At 49.7% G+C, this 23,661-nt stretch overlaps 1 pseudogene; it reads left to right on the top strand.

Moving 5' to 3' along the window:
• Positions 1–4,059: 4,059 nt before the first annotated feature.
• On the top strand, positions 4,060–20,278 carry LOC118220405 (annotated as a pseudogene).
• Positions 20,279–23,661: the final 3,383 nt, after the last annotated feature.

The raw sequence follows: 23,661 nt of genomic DNA, 5'->3' as shown, positions 1-23,661 counted from the left end.
TTTTAGTACACGTCCGCTGATATTATCAGGTGCTCGACTTTTCCTCCATTTGTGTGAAAACGTTTGCAACACTATTGATATTAATGATGTTGCAGCCCTGTGCATCAATTTCTAATCTTTGCTATTAAATTTAATCAAATCTAAGATAAAACAAAAAAATGATGGAGTTCTGCCAGCGTTTTTACAAGTACAGCATCAAGAGATAATGTATTATTATAAGAGCCTGTTGAAGTTCTCATTCAAATCAGGCAGTTTTTACATTTTTGACGACTATTTTGTTGACTGTTCTGATATGCCATCCACCTGCGTAGGACTGTAACATTACTCACAGCCTAATGAAATGAAAACACAAAAATAAGTGACAAGTCTTTTATGTATTTATCCGATTTATACGATAAATATTAAACCGATAAACGATTACACACTCGTACATACCTACTTCCACAAATAGGCTTTTTCAAATCGGCAGTTAACTGCAATATAATGTAAAATAAATAAATGTAATGTCGCCCATATCATCTGGCCGCAGTTCTTCGTGGTGGCTGGGGAAATCGTATGCTATCCCGGAAGCAACTGGGTTGTTTATGAGCGAAAATTACAAGCTACCGTTTTTGGCCGCGTATCATAAACACACGCGACTGTGAAGTCCGGAAAACACAACAGGCCACTAAATACAAATAAAACGCCTCCAAAATGCTTCTCATCAGATATGAGCGAGCGTCACAGAAAATAATTTTGACGGTACAGATGGTGAGAGAACCGTACCAGTGTATGTTTTCCTGTATGTGCTCATTAGCTTGTTAAAATGTCGCGATAGGATGATACCGCCCACTGTAGCATCAGAATCAAACACCGAGCTATACTCAAACGGCAGCTATCTTGGACTCACACCATGAATGGTTTTAAGTTTAACACGTTAACGAATTGAACTCGCATGAATTAAATTGCTGGGTAACCGTTATATGGCTAATCCCTTTCGCGGCAGGTGATACCCATCAGTTAATTATGATAGATAGCTTGCAGCCCTGGCTTTTTGTGCTCTGTCTACAGATAAACAACACAGTAACTTGATAGCTAACAACATTGTCGTTACATATAAATATTCTGCCTTGTGTGATCACCGTCACGGAGAGTGTTATATTACCGTGCTAGTTTAAACACGTAGCTAATTGCTGAGTCAAATTTGAGAATAGGTGATGTCCACCAATGCACTTTCGTACCATGATGAATAATATTTCCAATTAACTTATATGGACAAATCGTATGGATCGAGACCTGGTATATGCGTGTGGAAGATGTTTTACTTGTTGCCAATTATGAATTCCGTGGCGAGAAAGCGTCAGGAATCATCTGTGAAAACGGTTGAACCCCATTGAGGTAGTGGCGATAGGTATTTGTGTTCAGCATAGAGGAATCGGACAACAGATATAGTTGTACTGGGAGGGCTTTGTTATCGTCCCGAGCAGCGGTAGTGTACGAGCACATTTCACATTGCCCTAATGCCCCCACACATCAAGCAAATGTTCCTCTTATTTCCAGCTTCAGTCGAATACATCTTTATACACTGAATACAGATGGGCCTACAGGGCTACTGTACCTTTATAAAATGGTACAGCTAATTTGATACGTATAACCTTAAAACAGACCAGCATATTTTTCTTTTTTCTCTTTTGAAATTAATTTATATATTTAAAATTCTCCTCCCTCATGCCCTGTGATGCAGGGGTTATTTTAGTGTTCCAGAATGGCCTCAAGACACTTTATGGATTTCTGAAATTGGTCCTGTCTGACCGGCTCCTATTTTTAAAGAAAGCCACATCTTTATGAAAGCCGTGTGTGTGTGTGTGTGTGCGTGTGTGGCCTCTGCCTCAGTTGCAAGTGGTTACCATGCTAATGTTGCGGTGTGCGCTATTGAGGGTAAGGCGGGATCGTAGTTACTGTTATATAAATTGTGCATGAGAGGTGGTAAGTGGATCTGAAGGACCCTGAGGAATCTGCCCTCTGCAAAAAAAATAAAACCCTATTCTCAGACCACAGAATACGCAGCTTATCATGAATTTCCTTTCGAAAAAAGAAAGGGAAGCTTTGAAGCTCTTTACTCAGCGAGGGAGCAGCAACTGGCATCTTGTGTGAAGTTTCTGGATCCTGGGGATTTTTTGTCTGAGAGAGACTAAAATACTGAGACTGAGAGCAAAGCTGAAATGCACAGGAGGTTTTTAAGTGCACTGGGGCCGAGCACAGAGGGTAAAAAAAAAAAAAACCCTCACACGTCCGTCAGCCATAACATACGCAGACCACCGACTTCGCAGGTGCAGCGGAAAACCTGACGCTCGTCTTTTCCCCTCTTTCTTAGAGAACGAACGCCGCTCCCTGACCCAGAGCGGCATGTCACTCAGTCGGCTCCTTGCGAGTCGGCTCCTTAAAAGTGTCCGATCCCCCGACCTTCACTGCTGGGTCAGGAGGGCCGAGGGGCGAGCAGGACGACGAGATCGTCTTCTCCAAAAATAACGTGTGCGTGCACCCAGCCGAGTCTCTGCCCGGCCAAACCGAACACCGTCCAGGTTTGAGCTCTTCCCTTCTCTGTGTCTCAAACTGAGCAGCGTCCAGGTTCGAGCTCTTCCCTTCTCTGTGTCTCAAACTGAGCACCGTCCAGGTGGGAGCTCTTCCCTTCTCTGTGTCTCAAACTGAGCACCGTCCAGGTTTGAGCTCTTCCCTTCTCTGTGTCTCAAACTGAGCAGCGTCCAGGTACAAGCTCTTCCCTTCTCTGTGTCTCAAACCGAACACCGTCCAGGTGGGAACTCTTCCCTTCTCTGTGTCTCAAACCGAACACCATCCAGGTTCGAGCTCTTCCCTTCGCTGTGTCTCAAACCGAACACCGTCACACCGTCCAGGTACAAGCTCTTCCCTTCTCTGTGTCTCAAACTGAGCACCGTCCAGGTACAAGCTCTTCCCTTCTCTGTGTCTCAAACCGAACACCGTCCAGGTACAAGCTCTTCCCTTCTCTGTGTCTCAAACTGAGCACCGTCCAGGTGTGAGCTCTTCCCTTCTCTGTGTCTCAAACTGAGCAGCGTCCAGGTTCGAGCTCTTCCCTTCTCTGTGTCTCAAACTGAGCAGCGTCCAGGTTCGAGCTCTTCCCTTCTCTGTGTCTCAAACTGAGCACCGTCCAGGTTTGAGCTCTTCCCTTCTCTGTGTCTCAAACTGAGCATCGTCCAGGTTCGAGCTCTTCCCTTCTCTGTGTCTCAAACTGAGCAGCGTCCAGGTACAAGCTCTTCCCTTCTCTGTGTCTCAAACTGAGCACCATACAGGTATGAGCTCTTCCCTTCTCTGTGTCTCAAACTGAGCACCGTCCAGGTTCGAGCTCTTCTCTTCTCTGTGTCTCAAACCGAACACCGTCCAGGTGGGAGCTCTTCCCTTCTCTGTGTCTCAAACCGAACACCATCCAGGTACAAGCTCTTCCCTTCTCTGTGTCTCAAACCGAACACCATCCAGGTACAAGCTCTTCCCTTCTCTGTGTCTCAAACTGAGCACCGTCCAGGTTCGAGCTCTTCCCTTCTCTGTGTCTCAAACTGAGCACCGTCCAGGTTCGAGCTCTTCCCTTCTCTGTGTCTTAGTGTCTGTCCTGCTGTCCTCTGTGCACTTCTGTGATTATCTAAGTGCTGTAGCCCATTCTGATGCCCCCCATTTCATTTGAATTCAAAGAGTTCTGTGTCTTTCTCCAACCCATCTGTATCCCTTCTATTCTTCAGTTTTCTAATGTGTCTCCAGTGTGTCGCTCAGGTCAGCATTCTCACAGGTATCTCAGTGGCTCCCCCTGGAGGTCACTTACAGGTTATCTCGCTGCTCCTTGCCCTCGTCAGGTTATCTGTGTGTGCACACGGAAAAGGATGCAGAGCTGGGCTCGACCTTGATCCTGATCTGGGTGCCCAACACCCGCATCCAGCGGCAGGATGAGGAGTCCAGGCGCTACGTCACCCCCGAGGGCTCCCCCATGCACAGGAGTCGCCCCCATCCTCCCCACCGCTCCAGCCCTAGTCCCCCACCATCCCCTGAGGGCCCCCCATGCAGAGGAGTCACCCCCACCCTCTCCACCGCTCCCGCCCTAGTCCCCCATCATCCCCTGAGGGCTCCCCCATGCACAGGAATCACCCTCACCCTCCCCACCGCTCCAGCCCTAGTCCCCCACCATCCCCTGAGGGCTCCCCCATGCACAGGAATCACCCTCACCCTCCCCACCGCTCCAGCCCTAGTCCCCCACCATCCCCTGAGGGCTCCCCCATGCACAGGAATCACCCTCACCCTCCCCACCGCTCCAGCCCTAGTCCCCCACCATCCCCTGAGGGCTCCCCCATGCACAGGAATCACCCTCACCCTCCCCACCGCTCCAGCCCTAGTCCCCCACCATCCCCTGAGGGCTCCCCCATGCACAGGAATCACCCTCACCCTCCCCACCGCTCCAGCCCTAGTCCCCCACCATCCCCTGAGGGCTCCCCCATGCACAGGAATCACCCTCACCCTCCCCACCGCTCCAGCCCTAGTCCCCCACCATCCCCTGAGGGCTCCCCCATGCACAGGAATCACCCTCACCCTCCCCACCGCTCCAGCCCTAGTCCCCCACCATCCCCTGTGGGCTCCCCCATGCACAGGAGTCACCCTCACCCCCACCCTCCCCACCGCTCCAGCCCTAGTCCCCCACCAGCCCCTGAGAGCTTCCCCATGCACAGGAATCACCCTCACCCTCCCCACCGCTCCAGCCCTAGTCCCCCACCAGCCCCTAGGGGCCCAGAGGTGGGAGATGGGACCCTGGCCCGGCGGGACGGGGGCTCGAACCAGCAGCAGCGGGGGGGGGGGAGGGCCACAGGACCCCTTCAGTCTCCCCATTTACCTTTGCGGATCGTGGTGAGGGTACCCCGGGCTCGGACCTGTCCCCTCTCCCTGCCTCCTCCCGCCCAGCAGCGAAGCCCTCGCACAGAGTTCGGGATGGGCACTCCAAGGCAAGGACGGCAGGCGAGCGAGCGGGGGGGTGAAGAAATGGCAGGAGGCTAGTGATGGCGGAGGAAAAGAGGAAGAGGGGGAGCGGGGTTTGCGTTTGTTTTTGAAGAGGGCCGTTTGATTCACGATAAAGAAGAATATCACCTGTATGAAGCTGTCTTATTGCTTGTCCTTTGTCCTTATTTTAGTACAAATCCAACGGTATGTAATAATTTTGCGATGGTCTTATGTGGAAGAGGAGGAAGATTGAAAATACATTTCAAAATGCCCTTTTTTTTTTAACTGGCAAATTCAAGAGGATTATTTTAAAAGAATAAAAACTGGCCCGTGCGTTTCGACCACACGGGTCTTCACCAAGGTCTGCTCTTTCACATAAGTGCCCTGGACCCCTGGGAAGGAAACCATCATCCACATTTTCCTCAATTTTCAGGATTCTTAGCAGTTAGCTGGTGATTTTCCCCTTTTACCTTTGTTGCTTTTCCTTTGGTTAAAAGAGCTCATTTTTGTTGATAGAGGCACCATTGTTCTGTCATCACATATAATGACCTCCTGAGGTGTGCAAATTGTTTCCTAAAATGAACGGAAAAGACCTTCCTGAAATAAGCGTTCCCTAAACTGCAGTCTCCCACAATGAAGTAGGCGGGGATAGCAGACTGTACTATTTTCTCACACCACCCTATATGATTACATTTAAAGAATGATTACGGAGTAAAAATAAATACGCTGATACATCTTGAATGATAAGATATTTATTTGGATCATTTGTGATGAGTATTTACAGCATCTGTGATCAGTTTCCAAAAAATGTCCTTTTAGTATGTTAAGGTATGCCTGAATCTCTGTGTGTACTTTGGTTTTATTTCAGATAAACCTGTCTGATGGAACTGTGGGTGTATTTTGATAAGAATCATCGATTGCTATAGATATGGTTGGTATGTCTTTGCATAGCATGTACAGCTTAAGGACATGAAACCATAAACCACGAAGTTACTTATGCTGGAAAATGTGTTTCCTGGTACTGTGTAACTTATCCGAGTAGCCTCTGCGTCAGTGTGGATGTCTTGGAGGGAAACATTTTCATCAGCTATCATTAGCTTGTCCTTGGCACTGATTATGGACTGTCTGACAATCAGCAAGATAATAAACCTATTCACAGTTTGTGTGTGTTATTCTTGTACAGACAGTCAGAAACACGTGTTGCAGAGTCTCTGGCAGGTGCCCTCCTTCACCACACTGTAGACTGTGAGAACTGAGTTATGCCAGATGATTTACTGTTTGGGGTCTTTCGGGGAAGTTGCTTTTGGACAGTTGAAACAGGTGACTCAATCCCATAAACATTTTAGTTTCAGCCATTGGAGGAAACGTGCTGATTGGTGACCCCATTGACAGGGGGCCAAGATAAGGACAGAAGACAGAGCAACCGTCACTTTCCTGTGGGAAAAACAAAGGTAAAAACAGGTGGAGACTGGTTTGGCAGACGGACATTGTGAAGCAGAACAGAACTGTCTTGTACAAGCACTAATGTCACACAAAGTGACCTTTCTGTGTAAACCCAGATTTACGAAATAAGCAGCTTGTAGTTATGGTGGATCGACTTATTTTCTCCTTAATTTCTCCCTCCTCTTCCTCAGCGACTCCAGTATAGTACGTGGCAAGAATAACTTCCTCTCACCAAACCTGGTAAACTGTTTGAGCTTGTCTGAAAAACAAACAAGGGTATTTTTAGAGAAGATCCAGCCATGTAATTAAACTTGATGACACTGTCATTCACAGGTTAATTGTACGAAATGCATGGGTAACATGGGCATTATGATGCTTACCTGATAAACATGGATGTGCCTGCACCTCCTTAGTGCTTTTGACTAAATACCAGCAGAGTTGCCTTTCGGCTTGCCGTTGCTGAGGAACACAGCAGGGAGCAGTATCTGTTTGCGAGCGTGTGACTCACACCAGTGGCCACAGGGGGGAAGCAGAGAGAAAAAGATTGGAACGGGTTTGCTTGTGAAACAACATGGTGGGAGGGAGAGAGAGAGAAAAGAGAGGGAAAGAAGGAGCATGTGGCAAAGGGTGGCGAGATGATTTGTGCGGGGGTCTGTGTGGATACGCATTGGAATGTCTGTCGCACTGGTTTTCCGTGATTGTGTTGATTTTTGAGGTGGTGTACACCCAGTCTCATTGTCTGCTGGTTGATAGCCTGCAGTCAGGGCAACACAAAGGCCAATCAATATTCTCCAGTGCCTGTTGTTTCATGGTTTATATTGACTTGCCCCCCTTTTTTTTAAAGAATCCAAGTGAATCAATTTCCACCAAAACACACTTTGGCTCCACCAGGGTCCAGAATTCCCACTAGTTGCTGGGAAACCACTTCAGTGATTTGTGTGTTGTCAGACTCCATTAAGGACTGTGTCAGTCCTCTGCTTCAAGTGCAGCCAAAACTCAGCTCCCGGGGAGTGGGGGGGTGGGGGGGTTTGCGGAACAACCAACTGCGGGATCTCCCGTTTTTAAAAAATCCCATTCTCACTCCGACTGCGTATATATACATCTCTCCCTCTCTCTCTTTCTCGCTCTCTCTTTCTCTATGTCTCATTCTATCTCTATCTACCTCTCTGTCTATCTATGTATATCTCTTTCTATCTATCTCTCTTTCTAGCTATCATTCTCTTACTCTCTCTCTCTCTCTCTCTCTCTCTCTCTCTCTCTCTCTCCTCATCCCCTCCTCCTCCAGGCCTGTTTAACACCCTTTGATTTTTTGTTGTTTTGCTCTGGATTTTGATCCAGGCTGGATTTCACCTCAGAGGATTAAAAGAGTGAAGAATGTCTTTGGCAGTTGAACTGCTGGGGATAATTTCTCTGTTTAATTGACGGTGCTAAGAGGTTGGAGCTGGAGGCCCGTCACTTGTGATCATTCAGATTTGTGTTTCAGTTGGTATACGTGCGTGTGTACGCATGTGTGCTATGCTCGTGTGAGTAGACCATTTCTGCTTCACTATTTTTTGATAGCAATGTGCACACTGTTATCCAAAAGGAAAATGTATAAACTCTAAATTGACTATTTATGTAATGTAGGCATTACTTACACTAATGTAACTAGGCAGCTGTTTAATAGGTGACTTAGTTGATGCGCCAGTCTTAACGACTACTTGTATTTTTATTTATTTTTATTTTTCCATAGACTGCGTTGTTGCCATTCTCGTTGTTAGTGTTAATCAGTTTAACCACCAGGGTCCAAGTTGAACTATGCGGTTGTTCCCTGTACTTGGACTGGTACTTCTCTCTAGGGGTTTCATCATACTTGTTCCTGGTTATGGTTATACACTTTGTTGTACGTCGCTCTGGATAAGAGCGTCTGCCAAATGCCTGTAATGTAATGTAATGTAATGTAGGCCTGTTGCCTATGAACAGTCAGCGAGGTCCTGACCGCCATTTCCCCATGGGCATTCCCAATCTGGACTGGTTATTCCAACCTGTGGAGAAAAGGGGGGGAAAGCATGAAAAAGACTTGGTCTTTATTCCTGCTTATTGGCCTCAGGCCTCACATATAGATCTGGGCGGCAGTGTAGTATAATACCTAAGGAGTTGGTCTTGTAACCTAAAGGTCGTAGGTTCAAGTCCCCACTAGGACACTGCCGTTGTACCCTTGAGCAAAGGTACTTAACCTGCATTGCTCCAGTATACATCCAGCTGTGTAATTGGATACAATGTAAATGCTGTGTAAAAAGTTGTGTAAGTCGCTCTGGATAAGAGCGTCTGCTAAATGCCTGTAATGTAATGTAATGAATGTCAGAGAGATACCTTCATGCTGTACGTACATGCGTTTTGGGGTTCTCACCTTCATGCCAGGTTGGCTTCTGGAGCATTGACCCTCCAATGACCTGGTGGAGTGTGAACCATGTGACATCCCTCGGTGATTCACGGACGCGAAGCATTCACCTGGACCGCAGGTCCAATCTCCCTCGCTGCACCCATTACACACAGCTTGAGTTTTATTAAGAACTTTGCCTTTTCCGCCCTGTGAACACCGGCTGAGCAGATATGCCCCAAGGGCATGCTGGGACCGGCGAGACGAGCCCAGCTCTGGCTGGGGAAGGGACAGCGGTGTTTTACTGTGCCTCAAATTTTCGTTTGGTGTCGTTTGGGACTTCGGTCCGTCTGTTGTGCTGGTTTGTTCTCCACCCACCCCTTTCCCGGCAAATACCGTGGGTGCACTGGACTGGTGGCAGTGTGAGGCGCTATTGTGTTGAAGGTCGAGGAAAGTCAGGGTGAGACAATGACCGGGTCACAGCACATACAAGAGCGTCTGGCCTCTGAGCCTGAGATCAGTGAGCAGAGAGAGGGCGGCCATGGAGAACGAGCCGCCCCGGGCCCTGGCCTCAGGAACGCCCAGCTTGGGAGAGTGACGGACAGAAACGGGGTCTGCTGGTATGAGCAGTTAATGTACATTTGGGACTCTTGGTGGGGCTCACTGTCTGATGGAAGACCCTAGAGTTGGTGAACATCGGGGCAGTGTAGGGCATATATAAGCCCCCCACCCTCCTACATCAAGGCTTGTAGCTTCTGTCCCTCGCTTTCAGTCCTGTGTGACCACAGAGCATTACCCTTGGGGTTTGGGAATGATAATGCATGCAAGAATTCCAACCCCACAGCAGTCATGAATCATACCAGTACTGACATCTACTTTGAAAGAGAGAAACTGATTTTTTTCTGTTCCCTTCTGTTCTATTATTCAGTAGATGTTGTGTGGTGGTAGTTCTGTACTCTCTATTGAACAAAAGCACTGTGTGTGCATCTACAGGCACACAAGTAAATCCAGTGCATTGTGTCAAGCGCTTGCTGTCAGAATCATCAAGTCTTCAGGAATTCACTGGAGAAATCTTTGTGGACAAGTGTCTCGCAAAATTGGAGAAACCAAACTGAATGTGTTGTTCTCTTTAAAATCCTCAGATACTCTAAAAAGGGTCCAGTTCAGTGAAATGTGCTATGCCATCGAAGGCATCAAGTTTCAAGCGAGGAATCCTGATAACACACCTTGTATCCTGATGAGACTTCCTTGCCTTGGTAAAGAACTGGGGTTCTTAGTCCAGGAAGCTTCTCCATTTAGTGGGTTGACTGGTGTTGATGATGTCATGTTCTGTAGCAGACTCATCATCTCCTGGCCTCCACTGCACCATCTGGAGCTTTGTTTCTATGGGATGGCGCAAAAAACCTGTGAACTGCCATTTTAATGCAATATTTTTTTTCCAAAACAAGACAAACGGGATGCACTGAATTTGAGTGAAATGACAGAATTTTGCCTTATTTTGTAAAGGGGACTTTGTGTTTTTAGCAGTCTCAGTGAATCAGCAGAGTGGGTTTTTTTACACATTTGTCAGGCTAGGATTTTTTTTCTCTCTCTGGAACCAATATTTTGACGTACCGTAGCCATTTGACACTGAGATGCGTCTCCGGGGACATGCGCAGATCATGTTGTCTATTAATTATCAGACGACATCGATCGACCAGCCGGTCGTTCGGTCAGTCGACGGGCGCCCAATGCGGGAGTGCCCACGCTGCGCTCAGCAGTGCAGGGCTATCGCCTAGGAAACGGAGCCAGCGTTCGACGTTATTACCGCGGGCATCGGAAACGTCTGTGCAGTTCAGTGGGGCGGGAGAGAGATGGTAAACGGACTGCATTTATATAGCACTTTTATCCAAAGCGCTTTACGATTGATGCCTCTCATTCACCCATTCACACACCCACGGTGGAAGGCTGCCTTGCAAGGTACCAATGGGAGCAATTAGGGGTTAGGTGTCTTGCTCAGGGATGCTTCGACACGCCCAGGGCTGGGGATCGAACCGGCAACCCTTCGACTGTCAGCCAGACAACCGCTCTTACCTCCTGATCTATGTGGCCCCTATAACCGCTCTTACCTCCTGAGCTACGTCGCTCCGGCTGGTCTGCGGTGAGGGTCTGCGGTGAGCCAGACACGGGCGGAGGGAGGGGGGCGGGAGAGAGAAATCCGGCTCCTCCGGTTACGGCTGGAGCCTCACCGCTCCAGGATGCTTGGGGGGGGGGGAGGTTCTAACGGGCGCGGTCGGGGACGTCAGGAGGAATTAGGCGGCCCGCAATTTGATTTGTGTCTGCCGGCCTTCCTGTGGGCTCGGCGGGGGAAAGAGGGCGGTGTCCAGAGCGGGGGTTAGCGTGCAGACGGGTGCCATGGTTCCTACGCACGGCCCACTCAAGGCGTTCGATTGATTCTCGCTCCACATCGGGCTGGAGGGATTGACTCGAGCGCCACGTCAACGGACGTACCGAAGTACAAAGTTACAGGACGTGGAGGCATATTTTTTTTAAATTTGATTTGCGCCGCCGCTAATTCCGTTAGCATCAGGCGTTTTCGTAGAGGTCTTCCTGTCTGGAGTGCACACGTCTGTACGCGGGAGACGGCTGCATTTAGCGTGAGCTCTCCTTTTCACCGCCCCGAAAACCTGGAGCCGCTACCACGGCGTACACTGAGATTCCCTCGTCTGGATGCGGTCGCTGATGAGCTGAACCTGACGGCTTATTCGCTTGCAGCACCACTGGCGCGTGCTTCAGGTTGGCGGATGCGTGCCGGTGGTGACAGAAAGCCTGAGCGTGTGACCTCAGAGGGCGAAGGTCAAGGGCCGTAGCGTGCGACCTCTCTTCGGGTCCTCCTCGCAGGGAAACGGGGGACGAATCCGTGGCCCACTCAGCCTGTTCCGCCTCCAGCCTCGGCCAGACCGGCCCCGCCCCCCCTCGGAGGACGGCCAATCACAGTCCGCGCCGTGGGAGGAGCCGCAGAAGGCGCAGGCATTGGAGCCACTTAGTGGAGTTTTCCGGGGTGGATCTGGGTCAGATGAGATCTCTGCGACTGTTCTTCAGGTCGAGACCAGTCTTCGCTCTGTTCTTGCCGCACTGAATTTCCTCTCTCCTCTAAAAGTTTATGCCTCGTTTCACCCTTGTCATGGTTTCTGTTGCTCGACGTTTTCCTCATCCGGTCTCTCCACCCAAAATTACAGTGTGTCATGACGGAAAGAGAAAGGAGCATTTTGTGGTTGAGGGTTATGAGATGTGCAAAGCTGCGATACAATGCTTCACAAGGCCACTATGGTGGCCGATTAGAGCCATGCAAAGCAGCAGAATCTATCTGTTTGTGTGAGCGTGGTATCGCCTTGGTGACGGAGGGAAGGGACGCACCTCATTTCCTCAGTGTCGATGTTGCAGTGACGAGGCGCGCGCCGGTGGGCAGCTGGTCATCGCCAGCAGAGTGAATCAGTCTAAGGTCCTGCACTTCCGCCATGTGACCCGGACATGCCGGTCACCAGTCGGCACCCTGAGCCGACCAGAGGAGGATGGGTCTCCCCCTCCTTGAGCCTGGTTCCTTCCAAGGTTTCTTCCCGTCTACCACAGGGAGTTTTTCCTTGCCACTGTTGCCTTAGGCTTGCTCCTGTGGGGATTTTAGGCCAGGGTTGTCCGTAAAGCGTATTGTGACAACTGCTGTAAAACACGCTACACAAATAAAATTTGATTGATTTGATTGACAAGCTCGCCGAGGTCTTTCAGCGGCGGTGGTGTTGCCAGGAGACGCAGCTCAAAGACCAGGTGAGAGGGCGTATACCTCAACTGTCCTCACATACACAGACAATGGGGGGGGAGGGGGCAACCTCTAATTAAATTCGAAACACACACCACAATGCACCTGACACCTCCGTACAGACATGCATACCTACAGTACAGTACAGTACAGGGTCAGTGGCCCGCGGGGGTAGTGTTAGGGGGAGAGGGTAGGTAACTCAGGACTATTAAATTAGTCTTTCCATGTTGTTATTAGTAAATGGTAAATAATAATAATAATAATAATAATAATAATGGTGGCTGAATAATGCCACATTTCAGAAATAAGAAAGCTGTAATAATGTCAGCATAATAATGTATTATTATTATTATTATTATTATTATTATTATTATTATTATTATTATTAATATTAATCAAGGAAAATGTATAGGTCACAGCTGTGAAAGTTATATATATTAGAATGAATTAGAAATGAATTTATAAATATCCTGTTTTGAGACAGGCTGAATTGCAATATTGAACCTTGGAAAACAAATAAAAGCAATAAATAAAGAATTATATTAAACTTCTGCTGAGATACGGTCTTGCGTGTTCATCTGTGTGTGCGTGCACGCTTGTGTGTGTGCATCCATGCATGCACGTGTGTGTGTGTGTGTGTGTTTGTGTGTGCGTCTGCCTGTCTGTGTGCGTGTCTGTGTGTGTATGTGTGTGTGCGTGTGTGTACACACGTGTACGTGTGTGCGTCTGCATGTCTGTGTGCACGTGTGTGTGTGCGTGTATGCGTCTGCGTGTCTGTGCGCACGTGTGTGTGTGTGTGCGTGTCTGTGTGTGTGTATATGTCTGTGTGTGTGTGTGTGTGTGTGTGTGTGTCTGTGTTGGGGGGTAGAGCTTTTGTTCTCTTGCCTGTCTGTCTATCGGTTACATTATTCTTATATCCCTCCCGTGCTCAGAATTTAATAAGGGGGAGAAAAAATTGAGTGTCAGGAAATTATACTTCTAATCAGCCCTTTGCAAGGAGGGCTTTTATTAAAGAGCTGCTCTTTGAGCTCGAGCCTGGGAAGCTGATAAAGCTTCATTCTGCTCACACCACCACAGGCTATATCATATTAAACCCCCCGCCCTTAGCTCCCGCCTAGCGCACGCGCTGGCTGGCGCACACACCGCCTTACGCACGCTCTGCCTAGCACACGCTCTGCCTTACACACGCGCCGCCTAGCACACGCTCTGCCTTACGCACGCTCTGCCTAGCACACGCTCTGCCTTACACACGCGCCGCCTAGCGCATGTACCCACATAGCGCACATACCACCTGGCGCATGTACCCACCTAGCGCTCGCTCCACCTAGCGCATGCTACCGCCTAGCGCATGTACCCGCCTAGTGCACATACCGCCTGGCGCATGTACCCACCTAGCGCTCGCTCCACCTAGCGCATGCTACCGCCTAGCGCATGTACCTACCTAGCGCTCACTCCACCTAGCGCATGCTACCGCCTAGCGCATGTACCTACCTAGCGCTCACTCCACCTAGCGCATGCTACCGCCTAGCGCATGTACCCACCTAAGCGCTCGCTCCACCTAGCGCATGCTACTGCCTAGCGCATGTACCCACCTAGCGCACGTTCCACCTAACGCATGCTACCGCCTAGCGCATGTACCCGCCTATCGCGCGCTTCACCTAGCGCATGCTACTGCCTAGCCGTCTGCCCGCGCCTCACGCCCCGCTATCCCTGCCAGGTGCTGGACGGGACGTCCTGCTTGCAGTTTTGTGTACTCCAGCCTCGGGCCGCCGTCCACCGACACCCACCCCGAGGAGCGCCTGCACCGGCCGGCTGGACTGGGCCGCCTGGCTGAGGCACCTGAGCCACGGCGGGCAGGGTGAGGAGCAGCACGAGCTACGTCAAGGAAGAGCTGCTGCCCCACTCAAGGGCGGTGCACACTAAATACAGCACTGAGGCTGCTACACCTGATACATGCTGTGTGTCCACACACCTACATACACAACACAGTGCACTCACATTACAGGCATTTATTCTACTAACACACACACTCGCGCATGTACACATGTAGATATGTGGCACATACTCAATCCATACTCGTAATACAGCATTACACTAGCACACAAACAAACATGCCCAAATGTTGCGCGCTCAGTCCGTGGTTAATGGTACTCACAGCCTGGTCTCTTATTCAGTACTGGGACGTGCACACGTGGGTGCGTGCTGGGTCCAAACTGGCACTGGGGCACGCGCGTACGCACTGGCACAGGGGCCACGCCCGTGGCCAGAGCTGCCGTGACCGCCATCTACACCACCATTTCGCCCTCTCCCCTGCAGGCCGTCTTTTTCGGGGGGGGGGGGGGGTCGAGCCGGTCGTCCAAGCGGAGGCGTGGCCCTCCCTGCTGCGCCACTACAGCTGGGGCTCCAGCGCGGAGGAGCGGGAGGCCTGCAGGCGGAGGAGGCGCGGGCAGCACCAGGAGATCCAGCAGAGGAGGTGAACAGGAGGAGTCCCATGCGTCTGCTGCATCTCCAGCACACTTCATTTTTTTTTGCTCTCCGTTTGTAATTCATTCTTCATCGTCGTTCTTTACTTCGCTTTGGCACGTATCCCAAAGGAAAAGAAACAACAACAACAAAAAAATGATGTATTAAATAAATAAATGCTCGACACGCATTTTTTATCAACGGAAAAAAACTATGAATGTCTCACTACAGTCGCCTTCATTTGACAAATGTTGGCACTCGCAAAAAAAAAAAAACACATCCAAGAGTGTCAGTAAAAAGAAAGCCCTGGAAGAAGGACAAGATGAGCCTCTCTGTTTATAGCGCTGCTTTGTCATTGTTCACTGCTCCCTCTCCTCCGTTTCCTCCCGCGCGGTCCAGCTTTTCTCTTAGTCCGCCCTGCCAGGTTTCGCTCCCTGCCAGCACACGGGCGGGTTACACAGTCCGACCCTGCAGACCAAGGTCCAGAATAATGCTGAGCTATGCTCTGCACCGCCTAATGAATATTAGCACTTATTTAATTTAAAATAAGTGCTAATAACAGTCTTAACTACTGCTTGTATTTTTTCCATAGACTGCGTTGTTGCTGTTCTTGTTTGTGTTAGTGTTAACCAGTTTAACCTTCAGGGTCCAAGTTGAACTACGCGGTTGTTCCCTGCACTTGGAACGGTACTTCTCTCTACGGTTTTCGACACACTTGTTCCTGGTTATGGTTATACACTTTGTTGTACGTCGCTCTGGATAAGAGCGTCTGCCAAATGCCTGTAATGTAATGTAATGTAGTGTAATGTAATGTAATGTAATGTAATGTACTGTAATGCAGTGTAATGTAATGTAATGTAATGTAATGTAGTGTAATGTAATGTAATGTGCTGTAATGTAATGTACTGTAATGCAGTGTAATGCAGTGTAATGTAATGTAATGTAGTGTAATGTAGTGTAATGTAATGTAATGTAATGTAATGTAGTGTAATGTAATTTATGTTTATTTGTTCAAGCCTGTGCTCCAGTCAAAACAAAAACAGCAGGAGCTGAGAGTGCCTTTGATGGAGGATAACTGAAATTTGGTCGTGAAACATGCTGTTTGTACCTCATGCATTTGCTAGCATAGAGTGAGTCACTCATTGGTGCTCGCTGAGGTCAGACTGTGTCATTTATTTGGTATTTGTCAAATCGTATCGCGAATTTGGAAAGCGTGTAGCGCAGGCTGTGGCGCTTTGTAAATCTGCCACCGGGGAGTTTGTCAGTTTGTTTTTATTATCAGGGGGCTGAAGAGGCTGGGTGTCTCATTGAAGAGCACAGCAACTACAGCGCCAGTGTTTCCCTGTTGGGTCTGAGTGCTGTTTGAGTGAAACTCTGGGGATGGAAGATATGCACACACACACACACACACACACACACACACACACACATACACACTCACACACACACACATTCACACGAGCACACGCACACACACACACACACACACACACACACACACACACACGAGCACACGCACACACACGCGCACACACGCACACACACACACACACATTCACACGAGCACACGCACACACACGCGCACACACGCACACACACACACACACACACACATTCACATGAGCACACGCACACACACACACTCACACAAGCATGCATAGAAACACACACTCACACACAAACGCACACACGCACACACATGCACACACACACACTCACACAAGCACACACACACACACACAAACGCACACTCACACAAGCACGCACAGACACACACACACACACACACACACACTCACACAAGCACGCACACCCACACACACACACACACACACACACCCACACACACACAAACGCACACACGCACACACATGCACACACACACACTCACACAAGCACGCACACACACACACAGTCTGAGGAATCAGCTGTTGCTGTGTGTTGCATCAGGCTGTTGTATCCTCCTGATGGTATAGTCGTGAGGTGAGGGAGGTTTCGCTGTGTTAATTAAATCATCCTTCTCACCGGTCTCAGGTCCTACTGGCTTTATTGTCTAAAGGACTGTCCGTACACATCAAGCCGACACCCTCATTCTTGGCAGCATGCCCGGTTCTGGGAGAATAATTACTGTCCTTTCCTTCTCCCGATCTTCAATTTGGCAGAACAAATTAAACACTGAGACACGAGGAAGCAAGTTTTTTATTTTAGTTGTCATCCACACAATCTGGGGAAATTTTCTAAAGTTTAGGGTCAAACCTCACACCCTACCAAGAGTAGATAACATGGCAGTTGCTTTTGGAATGTTAGAAGCTACACACCCTAGCACATAAGCACAGACAGAGTTCTGTTATTTCAAACTTCCACCGGATGCTTCATGTTTGCCGTTTGCCTCCCTGCATTTTTCGATTCGCGACTCACCCTGTACGACTGTGGCGGCGCTCAGTCACCACACAAGCTCACGTAGTGCTCAGGCACACTGTCAGCTCACTGGAGGCTTGCTGGTTGCAGACTGACTGCCATTGGGGGGGGGGGGGGGGGGGAGACGGCTCTGGGCTGTAAAACACCACCCGCTTGGGCACACCTGGCGAACGTGCTGCACCAGGTGTCTGGTCACCTGTCCCCATGAAGGGGTTTTCACACCTCAGAGTCCCGCAGGGCTGGCCTGCCTTTGACCTCTGCTGTGCGAACTGAGGCCCTGCATTTTAAACAGCTTGTATAATTAAATTTTTCCCCTCTATTACTCCCCTCTCTTGACCTCTCTCTTCATTCTCACTCCCTCCCTCTTTCTCGTCTATATCCACCCTCCCCCCTTTCCCCCCTCCTCCCCTCTCTCATCCGCCCACTGCTGTCATCCTCGATTCCTCCGCTCACTCCATCTCCACTTAATCCACCACCCCCTCGTTCACCTCCTATTCCCTCAACCCGCTTCACGCCTCCCGCCTCTCCCTGCCCCTCCACTCACTCACCCGCCCCCCCCCTCCACCTCTACCTCCCCCCTCCCCCTCCTTCGCCAGTGACCACAATTCCTCCCCTCCTTCCCTCCTCATCTCTCTCCCCTGGCTCTCTTTCCCTCCGACCCCCTAACCACCACCACCCCCCCCACCCCCCCCCCCCACAATCCCCCACAACCATCCAGGGTATCCATGAGTCCTGAGGAGCAAAGCCGATTTTGGCGGAAGGTGCAGTTCACGGTAGATCGAGAGACGTAGTGAGGACAGACTGCAGCAGCCCCTTCTTCCGGGGGGGGGGGGACGGAACAACCCCAACGTGGAGAGCATGAGGTCAGGCGGCTCCTCCTCCATTGGCCCGTGTGTCTGCCACGCTTTCTGACCCAAGTTGGCTCTTCTCCCCTGTTCACGTCCCATACTCAGCTTCCTTCCTTTCTGTCCTTCCTTGGGCGAGTGTTCCACATTCATCATTGATCTCGAAATTTCCTAAGGAGACAGGGTTTTTTTTTCCAGCGCTGCCACCGCAGTACGCATCTACTCTTTGCACGTTGGATTGCTGTGAGTCATTCTTTGTTGTCATTCAGCTCAACGGTGCGCTTATTTTTGGTTCCTCATTGTGATGGCACCTCTGTACATGCGTACCCTGCTCAGCTACACCGTGCTCAACCCTGAGGTGGGTTACTGCCAGGGCATGTCGGATTTGGTAGCGCCGCTGCGCACAGAGCTGCAGGACGCGGGCGACGCCCCTCTGATGCTTTGTGGGCCTGATGGAGAGCGCCAGGTGTAAATGTGTACACCAACAAAGAGGTAAATATGCACACAAACAGGTAAATGTGCACACCAACAAAGAGGTAAATGTGTAGACCAACAAAGAGGTGAATATGTACACCAACACAGGTAAATATGCACACCAACAGGTGAATATGCACATCAGTGGCGGTAAATATGCACATGAACGGAGGTAAATATGCACACCGACAGGCAAATATGTATGCAAACAGAGATAAATATGCACGCTACCAGGTAAATGTGCACACAAACAGGTAAGTATGTATACCAACAAAAATAAATATGCACACCGACAGGTAAATATGTATACCAACAGAGATAAATATGCACACCAACACAGGTAAATGTGCACACCAACAGAGGTAAATATGCAGACCAACAGGTAAATATGCACACCAACACAGGTAAACATGCACACCAACAGAGATAAATATGTACACCAACACAGGTAAATATGCATGCCAGCAGATCAATATGCACACCAACAGTTAAATATGCACATCAGCAAAGGTAAATATGCACACCAACAGGTAAATATGTATACCAGAGACAAATATGCACACCAACAGAGGTAAATATGCACACCAACAGAGGTAAATATGCACATTAACTGAGGTAAGTATGCATGCCAACAGAGGTAAATATGCGCACCAACACAGGTAAATATGCACACCAACACAGGTAATTATGCATATTAACTGAGGTAAGTATGCATGCCAACAGAGGTAAATATGCACACCAATAGGTAAACATGCTCAAAATCAGGTGAAAATACACACTACCAGGTAAACTCACTCACTATCATATAACGTGCTCATTAACACGTAAACACACGCAATGAGTTGACATCCTCATTAACAATAAACATAACAGGGTACATGCTCTGTAAATAGGGTTGTCAACAGGTACACATGCTCACTAACTGCAAATACGCTTGTTATTAACCGGTACAAATGTGAACTCCCGCCTTAATGTGCTTGCTTCAAAGGAAGCATGTCCACTACCAGTGAAGCATACAGACTGACCAGTCAAATAAACGTGCTCAGTACTATATAAACACGCTGTCAAATAAAGACACTTACACCCAGATTATTACGCTCGTTACAAAGTAATGCGTGCTCTGCCATAGCAACTCAATCCCTGACACGTACCATAACAACATTCCTTGCATTCCTGCCACTTTGATTCCCCAGATGGTCACTGCAAAAAAAGAATTGAGTTCTCAGTTGACCTTCCTTGTTAAATGAGGTGTACATACAGTAAGCTTGTTTTTGACCTGGGTAGTAAACACACTAGTTTTTATCCCCTTTGTTAAAATACATACCCGAACGTCTTATGTTTTGTGTAAGCCTATGGTGTGTGTGCAGTACAGTACATGTACACTATACGAGTGGAGTGGAGAGCGTAGGCTACATCTCTTTGTCTCAGACAGACTACTTCCATCTGTTCCTGTGTGTGGCCATCGTTGTGCTCTACGGCAATGACGTAGAGGAGTAGCGGGTGACGTAGCGGAGCAGCGGCTGACGTAGCGGAGCAGCGGGTGACGTAGTGGAGGAGCGGCTGAAGTAGTGGAGCAGCGGATGAAGTAGTGGAGCAGTGGATGACATAGTGGAGCAGCAGATCACGTAGTGGAGCAGCGGGTGACGTAGTGGAGGAGCGGCTGAAGTAGTGGAGCAGCGGATGAAGTAGTGGAGCAGCGGATGACGTAGTGGAGCAGCGGCTGACGTAGTGGAGCAGCGGATGATGTAGCGGAGCAGCAGATGATGTAGTGGAGCAGCAGATCACGTAGTGGAGCAGCGGCTGACGTAGTGGAGCAGCGGATGACGTAGCAGAGTAGAGGATGACGTAGCGGAGTAGAGGATGACGTAGTGGAGCAGCGGCTGCCGGTGGACAGGACGCTCCTGCACTTCAGCGCCCTGTCCATGCGCGTGGACGGGGAGCTGGTGCTGCGCAAGGTGAGGTCACAGGGCGAACTCCCGGAAACCGCCGCCTGCCTCGTGCCTAGTATTTTTGAGCTTCCTAGCGACTAAAAATCTTATCTAGCCACTAGTGACAAATGTGGCGATTTCTCGCAACTTGGGCAACCTCCATTCTCGTTGTCAAGCAACAGCAAAATTTTGTGAACGACAGCACGTCTGACTTCACCGTGTTCGCGGGGGGGGGGCGGGTGGGGGTGGGGGAGGGGGGGGGTGCATGGTAGCACGGTAGCACCCCCAGTAAAACGGTAGCACACCCCTCCCCCCCGCTAAGACAATAGCACTCGCCCCAACTCCCCCCCCACCCTCCCCCCTCGCACTGGGTGACACCAACCCTAGTGACGTCATCGCGCAATCTACCGACATTTCAGAGAGCCTATAGCGACTTCTGGTGAGATTTTTTTGGCGACACTGCTGCCGCGCACGTGGGTGTGTCCGTCTGAAACAACTCCGCTCCCCGCTGCCTTTTCTTCTTCTCTTTTTTTTCCCGCTGGTTTGCTTGCTTGCTCGCTTGCTCGCTTGCATCTTCTGTTTGTTTCCGCAGACTGGCTTTCTTACGAAAAAAGCCGCAACGACGCCCGCGGGCCGGTGACGCCGTCTCACAGCAGAGCTGAAATCGTCATTTTAATTGTTATCGACTGCGGGGCCTTGGCGGAGATTATCCTGTTGAGCCTGCCTCGCTTCAACAGCAGATTTCATCTGATTTCCTAATTAAAGGCTGAGAGGGAAAGGTATCGATTGCAGGGGGGAGAGGGAGAGGGAAGCGGCCGCTGCCCTCTCAGCTTCTCCGTCGCTCCTCTCGATCTGATAAAACGCGGCGGCGGCGGCGGTGGCCTCCGGGTTCAAGCGTTAACGGGACCCGCCTTAAACAAACGCGCCGCATTCGCGCGCCTGCGTTTCGTCAGACCCCTCGTCCGTCGTTAAAACGTTCGTTTGTTTCGCGGTTAAACGGCAACGGGAGCCTCAGACGTGTCAGGCAGAGCTGAGCTCTTTTACATTACATTACAGGCATTTAGCAGACGCTCTTATCCAGAGCGACTTACACAACTTTTACATAGCATTTTTACATTGTATCCATTTATACAGCTGGATATATACTGAAGCAATGCAGGTTAAGTACCTTGCTCAAGGGTACAAGGGCAGTGTCCTTACCCGGGAATCGGACCTGCGACCTTTCGGTTACAAGCCCAGTTCCTTACCCACTGTGCTACACTCCGCCCTCTGACCCTATTTAGATTTTTTTTCTCGCTCTCTCACCGAAACACTCCATTTAATGGGGGCTATTGATAGACACGAGCGCTACTGCGCGGCCACAGACACAAAAGGCGGCAGAGGGCCTGATGGTGTTAGATTACTGCTGCTGCTGCGGTGGGCTGGGAGGCTAGCCGTAAATACACCAGTAGGCCTGCGGTTGTTTATAGTTTTGCACAGTTGCTACTGCTGTTACAAAAATAGCATCCTAAGTAACTCATTAAAAAGTTTACTTTGATATGTTGACAAAACCTTAAAAAAAAATTTATATATATATATATATATATATATATATTTAGAAAGCTGCTTCTGTGCTTAGTCAATGAAATGGATTAGACAGTGCCGCAGGTGTGTGGCCAATAGTCGACTTGAAAAAGTGCAGAGCGAAAATGAATCAGCTTTCACTGTAAAAACTTTTTTTTTTATGCTCACAAATTAGCAATGGTCTTTTTAGAAGTGCAGGTACTCATGTATATACGTACATCCATCCACCCACCCATCATTATCTATACCCGAGCAGGGTCGCGGGGGGTGCTGAAGCCTATCCCAGAATGCATTGGGCGAGAGGCAGGAGTACACCCAGGATAGGCTGCCAATATATCGCAGGGCACACACATTGTTCACTCACACACTCATACCTATGGGCAATTTAGAGTCTCCAGTTAGCTGGACTTGCATGTCTTTGGGCTGTGGGAGGAAACCGGAGTACCCGGAGGAAACCCACGCGGACACGGGGAGAACGTTCCGTTCCGTGCCGCCCTGCGAACGTACAGCATTCACTAATTTCCTCTGCTTCTGCTCCTGGTTCCCCCCGCCTCCCAGGCACGCAGTCTGCTTTAGGGGTTCAGCCTCCTTCCCACAATCCCATGCAGCCTCCACGGTCTGTGTAAGCTCTGTGGTCCAGGCGCGTGGGACTGTGACTGCATTCCGGGCCTCGGGTGTTCTGGGGGGGCGCTCAGAGCCCCCCGCCTCACCCCATCCTGCCCTGCCCGGCCCGGCGAGGGTAGAGGAAGCTCAGGGACTCCTCTGCTCCGATTGGCCTCCTCTGCCTCAGCACAGGCCGCTGGTGGAGAGGGGCTGGGCCAGTCATCGTGGGAGGTCGTGGTGGAGCTTTGCACGTCAGGTGACAGGTGCGCACACTGCCTGCTGGGTAAAGCCAGAGGAGTTCGGGGAATAGACTGGACAACACGAGGACACCTGCAACCGAACTCCCACGAGGGCACGAACAAAATGCCCAAACGCACAGAGTCTGTCTGTCTTTGACAACTGAACCAAAACTGTGACCTGCTGCATAATCAGGGTATTTCGCCATACTTTTTTAAAAAGCGTGGGTTATTTTTCATTGGAATGTAGTTGGTGGGCATTCTTCATACGGTATGAAGGTGAGGGCAATGATTTATTAAGGTCAGCAAATGAGAAGGAAAAAAATCTGAAGCAAGGTGCAAAACCAGTAACTGACAATCGTGGCTCGTTTTTCTGGTTATTTTGTGCTTGTCAGATTGCCGCTGCCTGCCAAGGACTGGATAAAGGTCTTATCTGCATTTCAGGAAAAAAAAAAGTTTGCCATTTTATTCAGAAGAGACTACCCTTTGCAGTGGAAGTTATGTATGGGAAGGCAGTCAAAAGTGTTGGAAATTAAACCATTACAAGTAT

The sequence above is a fragment of the Anguilla anguilla genome, chromosome 2 (assembly GCF_013347855.1).
Source record: "Anguilla anguilla isolate fAngAng1 chromosome 2, fAngAng1.pri, whole genome shotgun sequence".
In the NCBI taxonomy this organism is placed as follows: Eukaryota; Metazoa; Chordata; class Actinopteri; order Anguilliformes; family Anguillidae; genus Anguilla; species Anguilla anguilla.
The sequence above is the reverse complement of the archived record's forward strand: the minus strand, read 5'-3'. Positions and strand labels throughout refer to the sequence as shown.